This window comes from Trichechus manatus, unplaced genomic scaffold (genome assembly GCF_000243295.1).
Source record: "Trichechus manatus latirostris isolate Lorelei unplaced genomic scaffold, TriManLat1.0 scaffold00086, whole genome shotgun sequence".
NCBI lineage: Eukaryota > Metazoa > Chordata > Mammalia > Sirenia > Trichechidae > Trichechus > Trichechus manatus.
Genome location: NW_004444022.1, coordinates 10,249,201 through 10,258,718, shown reverse-complemented (window position 1 = coordinate 10,258,718; position 9,518 = coordinate 10,249,201). Strand labels below are relative to the sequence as shown.

At 45.2% G+C, this 9,518-nt stretch overlaps 1 pseudogene; it reads left to right on the top strand.

Annotated features, from left to right (window-relative positions):
* Positions 1-5,862: 5,862 nt before the first annotated feature.
* Positions 5,863-9,518, top strand: part of LOC111821457 (dynein light chain 1, cytoplasmic-like) — a 12,882-nt pseudogene continuing 9,226 nt past the window's right edge.

Below are 9,518 nucleotides of genomic sequence, written 5' to 3'. Positions count from 1 at the left end.
TGTATGTAGTTGTGTGTACACTGTATGTACTGTGTAAATAGTCTGCAAGCCAGTGATTCCCTCACATCACAGTAAACTGATGAATGAATTTTCTAATTAACTGCATAGTGGATACTAGAGAAGTAAGGAGTATAGCTGAAGAACATTGAAACTAGCAAGAAAGATGTATTAGTTATCTATTGCTGTATAACAAATCACCCCCAAACTCCGACTTAAAACGACATTTACTATCTTGAAGTCTCTGAGGGACTGGAATGCAGGCGTGTCTGGCTCTGGGTCTCTCACAGTGCTGCAGTCATCTCATCCACACGGTTGTTGGCAGGATTCAGTTTCTCATGGGCTGTTGGACTGAGGCCTCAGCTCCTCCCGAGCTGTTAGCTCTAGGCCTCCCTCAGTTCCTCATCAAGTGGGCCTCGCCATAGAGCATCTCACAACATGGCAGCTTGTTTTATCAGAGCAAGCAAGGAAGAGGGCAAAAGAGAGTGCCAGCAAGACAGACGTTAAAGTCTTTTGTAACCTAATCACTAAGGTGGCATCCCATCACTTTTGCTGTATTATATTCCTTAGAAGGTCCAGCCCACACTTCAGGGAGAGGGATTTACACAAGGGAATGAATACATGGGGGCCGGATCATTAGGAACCAGGTCAGAAGCTACTGGCGCAAAAGGCTTTTTATCCCTGGACTCATTTTCATCTGGAGAATCCCTCATGCACTTGAGGTCATGAAGTAAGAAAGTTACATGGCAAGGAGATGCTGAATCTCCCCGTATGTGTGGGTTATGCCTGAGGGTTCTATCTTCTCAAATCATTTATTTATTCTTTCATTAAACAGCATTTATTAAACATGCATCTTCTGTGCCAGGTGTGCTAGGGGCTGGGGATACTAAGAGGACTATAGGTTTGTCTCTGTCCTTATGGGCTGGGGGACAGTGGTGGTGGCGGCAATGTTGACATATATGTAAATGAGACATACTCCAAATTATCTTTACAAAATTTGCCTCCTGAATGAGACAGTCCTAGTTTCTCAGTCTCACCTTTCCACATGTGGGTCAGATGCCATTATCATGAACTTAAATGACCTTTTGAAGCATTGGTGGTTCACTGATATAATTCTTGCCTCCCATGGGGGAGACTTAGGTTTGATTCTTGGCCAATGCATCTCATGCACAGGCACTACCCATCTGTCAGTGGAGGCTTGCATGTTGCTATGATGCTGAGCATGTTTCAGTGGAGCTTCCAGACTAAGATAGACTAGGAAGAAAGGCCTGGTGATCTACTTCTGGGTAATCAGCCAGTGATAACCCTATTGATCACAACAGACCAATCTGCAACTGATCATGGAGATGGTGCAGGACCAGGCAGCATTTCATTCCGTTGTGCGTGGGGTCACCATGAGTTGGAGCTAATGTGGCGGCAGCTAACAATAACAACAAACTTTAACACATTTTTCTTAGAATGTGTTTGTATTAAAGATCACTCAATTAGTAGCCCATTAGATACTTTATACGCAAGTATTTTGGTAAAGTACAGGGTCAGCAAAAAAGAGGAAGACCCTCTTTCTTTTTCTCCTCTCTTTTATGCCTGTTTTTCATCTGTATCTACCATGACCTTCCACCCATTCATCCTTCATGACCCAAGACAGTGGTCAACACGTGTGGAAAACCTTCCCTGACCCTTATAGACTCTCAAATGCGCTCTCCTGAATTTCCACAGCCCTCCTTTCATACCTCTATTATTGTCCTATCTCACATGAGCATTACACATTTAGTTGTCTGCTTCCTTTATTAGACAAGAAGCTTCTTATTCATTCCTCACCCCCTGAGATGTATGGGAGGGTTTCTGTAAAGTCTGCAAAATTAATAAATTAAAGTTCCACGCCTAGTCAGAGCCACCCAGAACTGCTATCACAGTCACAGCTTTGATCCATTGGCAAGGCCCTGGGCTAGACAGGCTTCTGACCTTGATATACAGGCACTGTGATTCCTCAAGGAAGTATCTCCAAAGGCTCAAATGCAAATCACACAGAGAGGCATTGAATAGTACAGCCAAAAAAGGAAGGAGGTACTTTCAGCTAAGATAGGAAATGGAACATTATATGAGAATTACCCATTGCCGTTGAGTCAATTCTGACTCCAAGCGGCCCTATAGGACAGAGTAGAGGTGCCCTATAGGGTTTCCAAGGCTGTAATCTTTACAGAAGCAGACTGCCACATTAGTTCTTCTGCAGAGCAGTTGGTGGGCTCGAACTGCAGACCTTTTGGTTAGCAGCTGAGTGCTTAACCACTGTGCTACCAGGCCCATATATGAGAATAGGAGTCTTGGAAATGCTGTTTATGATGGCATAGAATCCATAACTAATGGAATGTGTGTTCTCTAGATAAGATTAGCACCATTGTATCTTTATAGAGAAAACTAGAGCTGCTACGGAGACACGCAGCCTATGCTGCTGACTGAAGTAAGACAAAAGAAGTTTTTTTTTTCTTTTCTTTAACTGAGGGCAGCAGTGAATTCTGCCGTCAACATCCTGACGCTCAACAATGAGCTGTTCAGAGGGAGGAGGAGGAGATCTGGAGGCTAAAGAAGGGAGGAAGAGAAGCATCACTGAGTGGCCTGGGAGGGAGCTACCCAGTGAGCAAATGAATTCAGAGGAACTGAGCTGATTTTTGTTGTGATGACAGATGAGTTTCCTATGGGGCCGAGTGCAGCCCAGTGGGGAAAGATGGAGGGGCAGAACCGGACCATTGTGCTGGATCCAGGGAACACTGCTGGTTGGCTGCCAGCTTGTCTATCCTTAGAGAAAAACACCACCAGCGTTCATGTTGGAGGGCTGGGGAGATGGCACTCAGTATTCCAATTTCTATGACACATGTCATATTAGTGGAGTAGGATTATTTTAAGCTAAAAACAATTATACTAGGATTTCAGAGTTTAGTCCTCTTCTATGGTTTTTGGCTTGCCCTGTGATCATTATGGCTAAAATCAGATGAGCTTAAGGAAACATTATTTTCCATTATTTCCCTTAAAAGAAAGTTAGAGGGGACAGCTGACTACTAATGTTTCTTTGTAAGGGAGATTTCTGGCACCATGTAAATGTTTAAGTTTCACAAAGAGGTGAGACGCAGCTTGAACTTATACATCCAGGATGCTCATCGGCATTAACTACACGGGGTGGGGTAGGTCCCATCATGTCCTTTTTCTCCTCCCCTTTATAGTTTGCGTTCCAGCCAAGGCTAGCATGATTTTTTGTCCCTCTTTCCTTGACCAACTCCTCCTCATCCTTCATGACCCAGGGCCGTGGTCAGCACATGTGGAAAACCTTCCTTGGCCCTTAACCAGTTGCCCTTGAGTCACTTCCAGCTCACGGTGACGTATGTGCCTCAGAGTAGAACTACACTCTACAGGGTTTTCAAAGGCTGATTTTTTGGAAGTAGATTGCCAGCCCTTTTTTCTGAGGTGCTTCTGGATGGACTTGAACCTCCAACCTTTCAGTTAGCAGCCAAGCACGTTAACCATTTGCACCGCATAGAAACTCCTCCCTGACCCTTACAGACTCTTCAGTGCTGTCTCTGAATTTCCACAGCACTCGAGTCCTCTATTATTGTACTTCTCTGATGTGAGTGTCACACATTTAGGGAGCTGAACACTGGACCTCTGTGGTGTGTGCACATGTCCTGGCTTGTGGCCCCAACAAGTCCTGACTCCTGGCCTCCAAATTCATTTTTGTTGTTCTGGGAGGTAATCTTTAACCTTCCGCTCCACTTTGCTTTTGTAATAGGACTAAACGGGCCACCTTTGTTTCTACTCAAGCTGCATTTGATGGAGCTAGTCAGCGATGACAGGCAGCCCGCATCCCCTGTTGAGCCAATTCCACCCAGCAGGATTGCACTTGCCCACCTTGATAGGTGGCAGGATAATTACTGAGCGCCTTCTAGACCTGCTTCAAAGCTTCCTGTAACCTGGCAGTGAATGAAATGCACAACCTTCCGACTCAATGACATTTGAGGCAACCACTCATTGGTTCAGGCAGCAAAATAAATTGGTACTCAGCTGCTCCCAGTCTATCTTTCTGGTTAGAGCTATAAATAAAGGAACTGATTGTGCCACTGCACGTGTGACACCAACCTGCCCCCTCCCCCAAGCAATCATGTTCTCTTGCTCTCTCTCTGGCTTTGTTCTGGTCCCCCAGAGGAATAGAGTGTTCAGGATTATATTTGGAGGCTACCTAGTGCTGTGTGTCTACAGCTGAGGTCCACACACACAAATAAATATAATAAATGAATGGGCGTACCATTTAAATTATGTACCCACCTCTACTCAATTTGTAATTCTTTCATATGAAAATACTTTCCATTAAATATTACAACCCCCCCAATATTCTTATTTAGTCCCTTTTATTCATGGGAGTAAGTTGCATCATTCAATGGTGACATTTAAGTGACAGTTACTACAGTAACACAGAGTAATGACCTTATGAAGTGTAGTGTATTGGTGTGTTTATCCAATAATTGATGTGTTCCATAAATACTAGTTACGATCTCTGAAGAGAACTCAAAAAGCAAGACATTTTCCTCCACAGAAATGACTGTGAAATACATTTTCAAAAGTATGATCTAATACTTGCCTCATGGTTCCCCCAAATTCTTTCCCTGCAAAGCCTTAAGTGTTGCAGTTTTTCCCAAAACTCAAACATGAAAAATAAAAATAAGAAAATACCCTTCCTGCTGTCTTTCCCACCTCCCAGGTGCTGATGTCTTTGGTCTGTACAAACACGAAGGCAAACAAAATATGAATCAGTCAAACCAAGTGATCTTCACCCTCTTTCAAACTAAAATTGCTTTATGCTAGCACATTCTGTCAAACTCTCCGACTTTTTAAAGCAATATTCTTTCAGTTTCTTCAAAAAGCTAAACCTTTGCCAGCCACATACCGACTCTACACAGAGGCTGCTGTCAAGTTGATTTACCTGTTTCGGTCAAGAGGCTGCTTCAGGCTCCGCTGTAAATTAATAAGGCCAATCAGAAATGCACAAAACCTGGAATAGCCAATCATTCTTCTAGAGACTTTTGCCATCTCCTCTGAGGTCCGATAAATCATGTTAAAACTTTTACGCCAATGACCATAAATTAGGGGGCCTGGCGGTCCCGTCCCTCCCAAGGACATCATCTCAGACTAAGATTATTCCAGTGGCCCGGCGCACGCCTCCCCCAGGGGGCCAGGGCGCTGGTGCCCCACGCAGGTCCTGGGGTAAGGGAGGGCAGGGAGGCCAGGCCAGGCCTGAGGGGGGTTGTTTGTACCCAATGTCGGAGCTGGACCCACCCCCGCCTCCCCCGCGAATTCGCATGTCAGCTGCACCCAGCTGTTGACACCGCGCTGCACGGAGATTGCCTCGGTCCCCCAGGTGCGGGGACTCCATCTGTGTTGCTGGGCCGACTATTTACAGCCGAAGTTAGCCCAGTGATTGCTGGGATGGAAAACTCATTTCTCACATTGGCTTTTATTTACACTCTTATTAAAGAGCCTTTCACTCACGCTGGAATGGCGGCGAGTGGCTGCGGCGCGCGCTTGGCCCCGCGCCAGGCGGCGAAATGGGCTGTGGGTGAGCGCGGGCCCCTCCCGCGCCGCCGCCGCTGCTCCGAGACCAGAGAGGGTCGCGCGGGCCGGGAACAAAGGCGCGGAGCCACCTTGGCGCTCGATGCTGCGGCGGGGGACGGAACCTCATCGTTTCATCACATTGAAAAAGTTCAATTTGCTTTGCGTTCCTCTTTCAGTGTTAGCTGGTTCAGCCCTTAGTCCTCTGCTCCACCCTCCCCTTCTTTTTGGTCAGGCCACACTTTCTGTAAACGTTGAATATGGGAAAACCGGATGGCGCAAACGGTGAAGGGCTGTACTACTAAAGGAAAGGTTGGTGGTTGGAACCCACCCAGAGGCGCCTCCAAGACAGGCCTGGTAATCTGCTTCCAAAAGGTCACAGCCTTGGAAACCACATGGAGCAGTTCTACTCTGACATATACCGGGGCGCCAGGAGTCGGAATGGACTCCACAGCAACTAACAGCAGCAACAAAAACAACAAAGAGGGATGTGCTTTAACCTCCATCTAAAGCCCTAGATGAAGATCTAATACACCCACAGACCCGTCTTGGAAAGCGAACCTTTATGTACAACCCTAACTAAAGATTCAGCACCTCCCCCCCGCCAACCCCTTTCATTTGGTGATTCACCCTGGGCGCCTGCCTAGCCTCGCCTGCCTGGTGCAGCCCCCTGGATCCAGCAGGGGCCGGCTCAGCAGTAACTACTCCTGGGAGGCAAAGTTCCCGGCTGTTCTGTTGGCATCGCCTCAAACCTGAGCAGACCCGCGTGTGTGCATGTGAGCTTGCATGTCCTGAAAATCCTCCAGCATCCTCGGCACATCTGGGGCTCCTAACTATGCATATTCTATGGCTGAAAGCCGTAAAACCCGGCTCAGCTGTTTGGAGACAGTGAACTGTGTTCTTGATGGCTGACCCAGCCTGAGAATTGAATACAAAGAAGACTGGCATGTCTCCTCTCTGACTCCTGTGCAAAAACAGTCTTGTAGCCCTGAGGCGATTTGTTTTCCTAAAACGGACAAAGGAAAGCGGGGAAGATGAGCCCTGGGGGCGGGGTTTTGAGGGGCTTCTAGGGATCTTCCCTCTGCTTTGGAAATCGACATTCGTTTCTTGTTTCCTGCCCTACTTCCTCCCCTAGTTTCCTCAATCTCTGGAGGAGCAACCAGTATCTTCATATTCCTTTCTTCCGCATATGGTCCCTCTTGGGTTAACATGCTCTCTATCCCTTTCTGGTGACATCTCTCTTCCCCCCTTCCTTCCCTTTCTTCCCAGAAAAGCAACTCCTCTTCTGCCTTCCTAACTCTCCTTAAGACAGAGGTCCCCAGGCTACGGAAAATTCCACTGCCTAAAATCCTGGTTCCTTTGCTTGACATGCCCCGGAGCTTTACATTAAAATCCTGGTTTCCCTCTCCTTAACTGCTGCCCAAAACTAGAGGAAACTGGCAGAAACCGGTTTAGGTGCCATACTGACATTCAAGATAATCTTTTAGCTTATTAACTATCTTATACCGAGTAACTTCCCCTCTTCTCGGTGGAGTTTAACCACCATTTTCTGAACATGCAACGCATGAAGTTATATGTAAACCCCACTGCACCTGGGTAGTGTGATTAAGAATGTTGCTGATGTAACTTGTATGAACTTCCTACTTGTAAACCCCTTAAGAGTAACCTTGCTCTTTGCCTTCGCTGAGCAGTCTTGGCGGCGGCAGCCCTGATTGTTCCTTTCCTTGCACAGTGAACTAAAGGTGTCTTTCCACTCTCCCACCTTGCTCTCTCATTGATTGGCTGAGACAAGTTGTACCGAGCAGAACCTGGGGTTCCACCCAGCAACATCCTGTCTGTCACTTCCCTCAGAAATGCCCCCCTTTTGCCATCCCTGATAGGTCAGGGGCATAGTCACTCTCCTGCACAGCCCCATGGGCCTCTGGGCTGGGGTGACACTGGGAAAAGGATATCAAAGCTTAACTGTCCTACCAAAGGGCCAGCCTAACTATCTCCTAGGACTCCTGTTGGTTGAGAGGAACTAAGAAAGCCTGCTCAGAACCTTCCTGTGGCCCTCCTTCCTCCTCCATTACTTGGGAACTCTTTTCCTAGGGATAGCTTTGTCCTGGGACAACTTTTCATGTTGCATGTGATCTTGTTTTGTGAGCAAGAACCTACTACCCAGTAAAATCTTTCTTCTGGTAGTTTTATTTTTACCCTTCTTGTTTAATTTTCACTGTACTGTGTAGTATTTCCAGATAAAACATAGAACACCCATTTTAAAATTGAATTTCAGATAAACAGGGAATAATCTTTTAGTATTAGTATGTCCCTGGCTAAGTGTTTGGTTGCTAACCAAAAGGTCAGCAGTTCAAATCCACCAGCGGCTTCTTTGAAACCCAATGGGGCAGTTCTGTTCTGTCCTATAGGGTTGCTACAAGTTGGAATCAACTCGATGGCAAGTTTTTTTTTGTTTTTTTTTAATGTTCCAGATATTAAATGGGACATACTTATATTGAAAACTTATTTTTTGTTTATCTGAAATTCAAATTTAAATGCATGTTCCGTATGTGTATATATATACATATGTAATTTTATTTTATTGCTGTATCTGGAAACACTAGTTCAGGGGAGTGTGTCCTTAATATCTACACAGTGGTTCTCACATCAGAATCGTCTGGAGAATACTTGAAAAATACTGATGCCTGGGTCCCTCCCTGGGGGATTCTGATTTAATTGGTCTGAGGTAGGGGCCTGGTTGACAGGATTTTTTTGAAGCTCCCAGGTGATTTTAATGTGCAGCCAGGGTATGGAACTACTGCAGGAGGAGATAGGCATTAATTAATTAGATGCTCATGGCTACTGCATTGTTGGATTTAGGCTCCCACAGAGTCCCTATGAGTTGGAATTGACTTGACGGCAATGGGTTTGGTTTGGTTTTAAGCTTAAATTCTTTGGGTTTTGTTGTGCTAAGAAAATGTCATCCTATCACTTCTCATTGCTGAGCTCAAAGGCAAAGTTCAAGTAGACCATTGAAAAATGCCCTGTTAGTATGTGAAATGGTCTTATTTCAGGTCAACCAAAAAAAGAAAAAAAAAACCAAACCCACTGCCGTCGAGTCAATTCTGACTAAGCACATTTAGAGAGATATCAAGAGTTGTAATACTGAATGGGAACCAGACAAGGATGCCCTTTATCACCACTCTTATTCAACATTGTGCTGGAGGTCCTAGCCAGAGCAGTTAGGCTAGAAAAAGAAATAAAGGGCATCCAAATTGGTAAGGAAGAAGTAAAAGTACTTCTATTTGCAGATGATATGAATTTATACACAGAAACCCCCAAAGAATCCACAAGAAAACTACTGGAACTAATAGAAGACTTCAGCAAAGTATCAGGATACAAGATAAACATACATAAATCAGTTGCATTCCTCTACACCAACAGAGAGAACCTCCAAGAGGAAATCACCAAATCAATACCATTTACAATAGCCTCCGACAACATAAAATGCTTAGGAATAAATCTAACAAGAGACGCAAAAGACCTACACAATGGAAACTACAAGACACTACTGCAAGAAACCAAAAAAGACCTGCATAAGTGGAAGAACATACCTTGCTCATGGATAGGAAGACTCCACATTGTGAAAATGTCAATTCTACCCAAAGTGATCTACAGATACAATGCAATCTCGATTCAAATTCCAAAGACATTTTTTAATGAGATGGAGAAACAAATCACCAACTTCATATGGAAAGGGAAGAGGCCCTGGATAAGTAAAGCATTACTGAAGAAGAAAAACAAAGTTGGAGGCCTCACACTACCTGATATTAGAACCTATTATACGGCGATGGTAGTCAAAACAGCCTGGTACTGGTACAACAACAGATACATAGACCAATGGAACAGAATTGAGAATCCAGACATAAATTCATCCACCTATGAGCAGC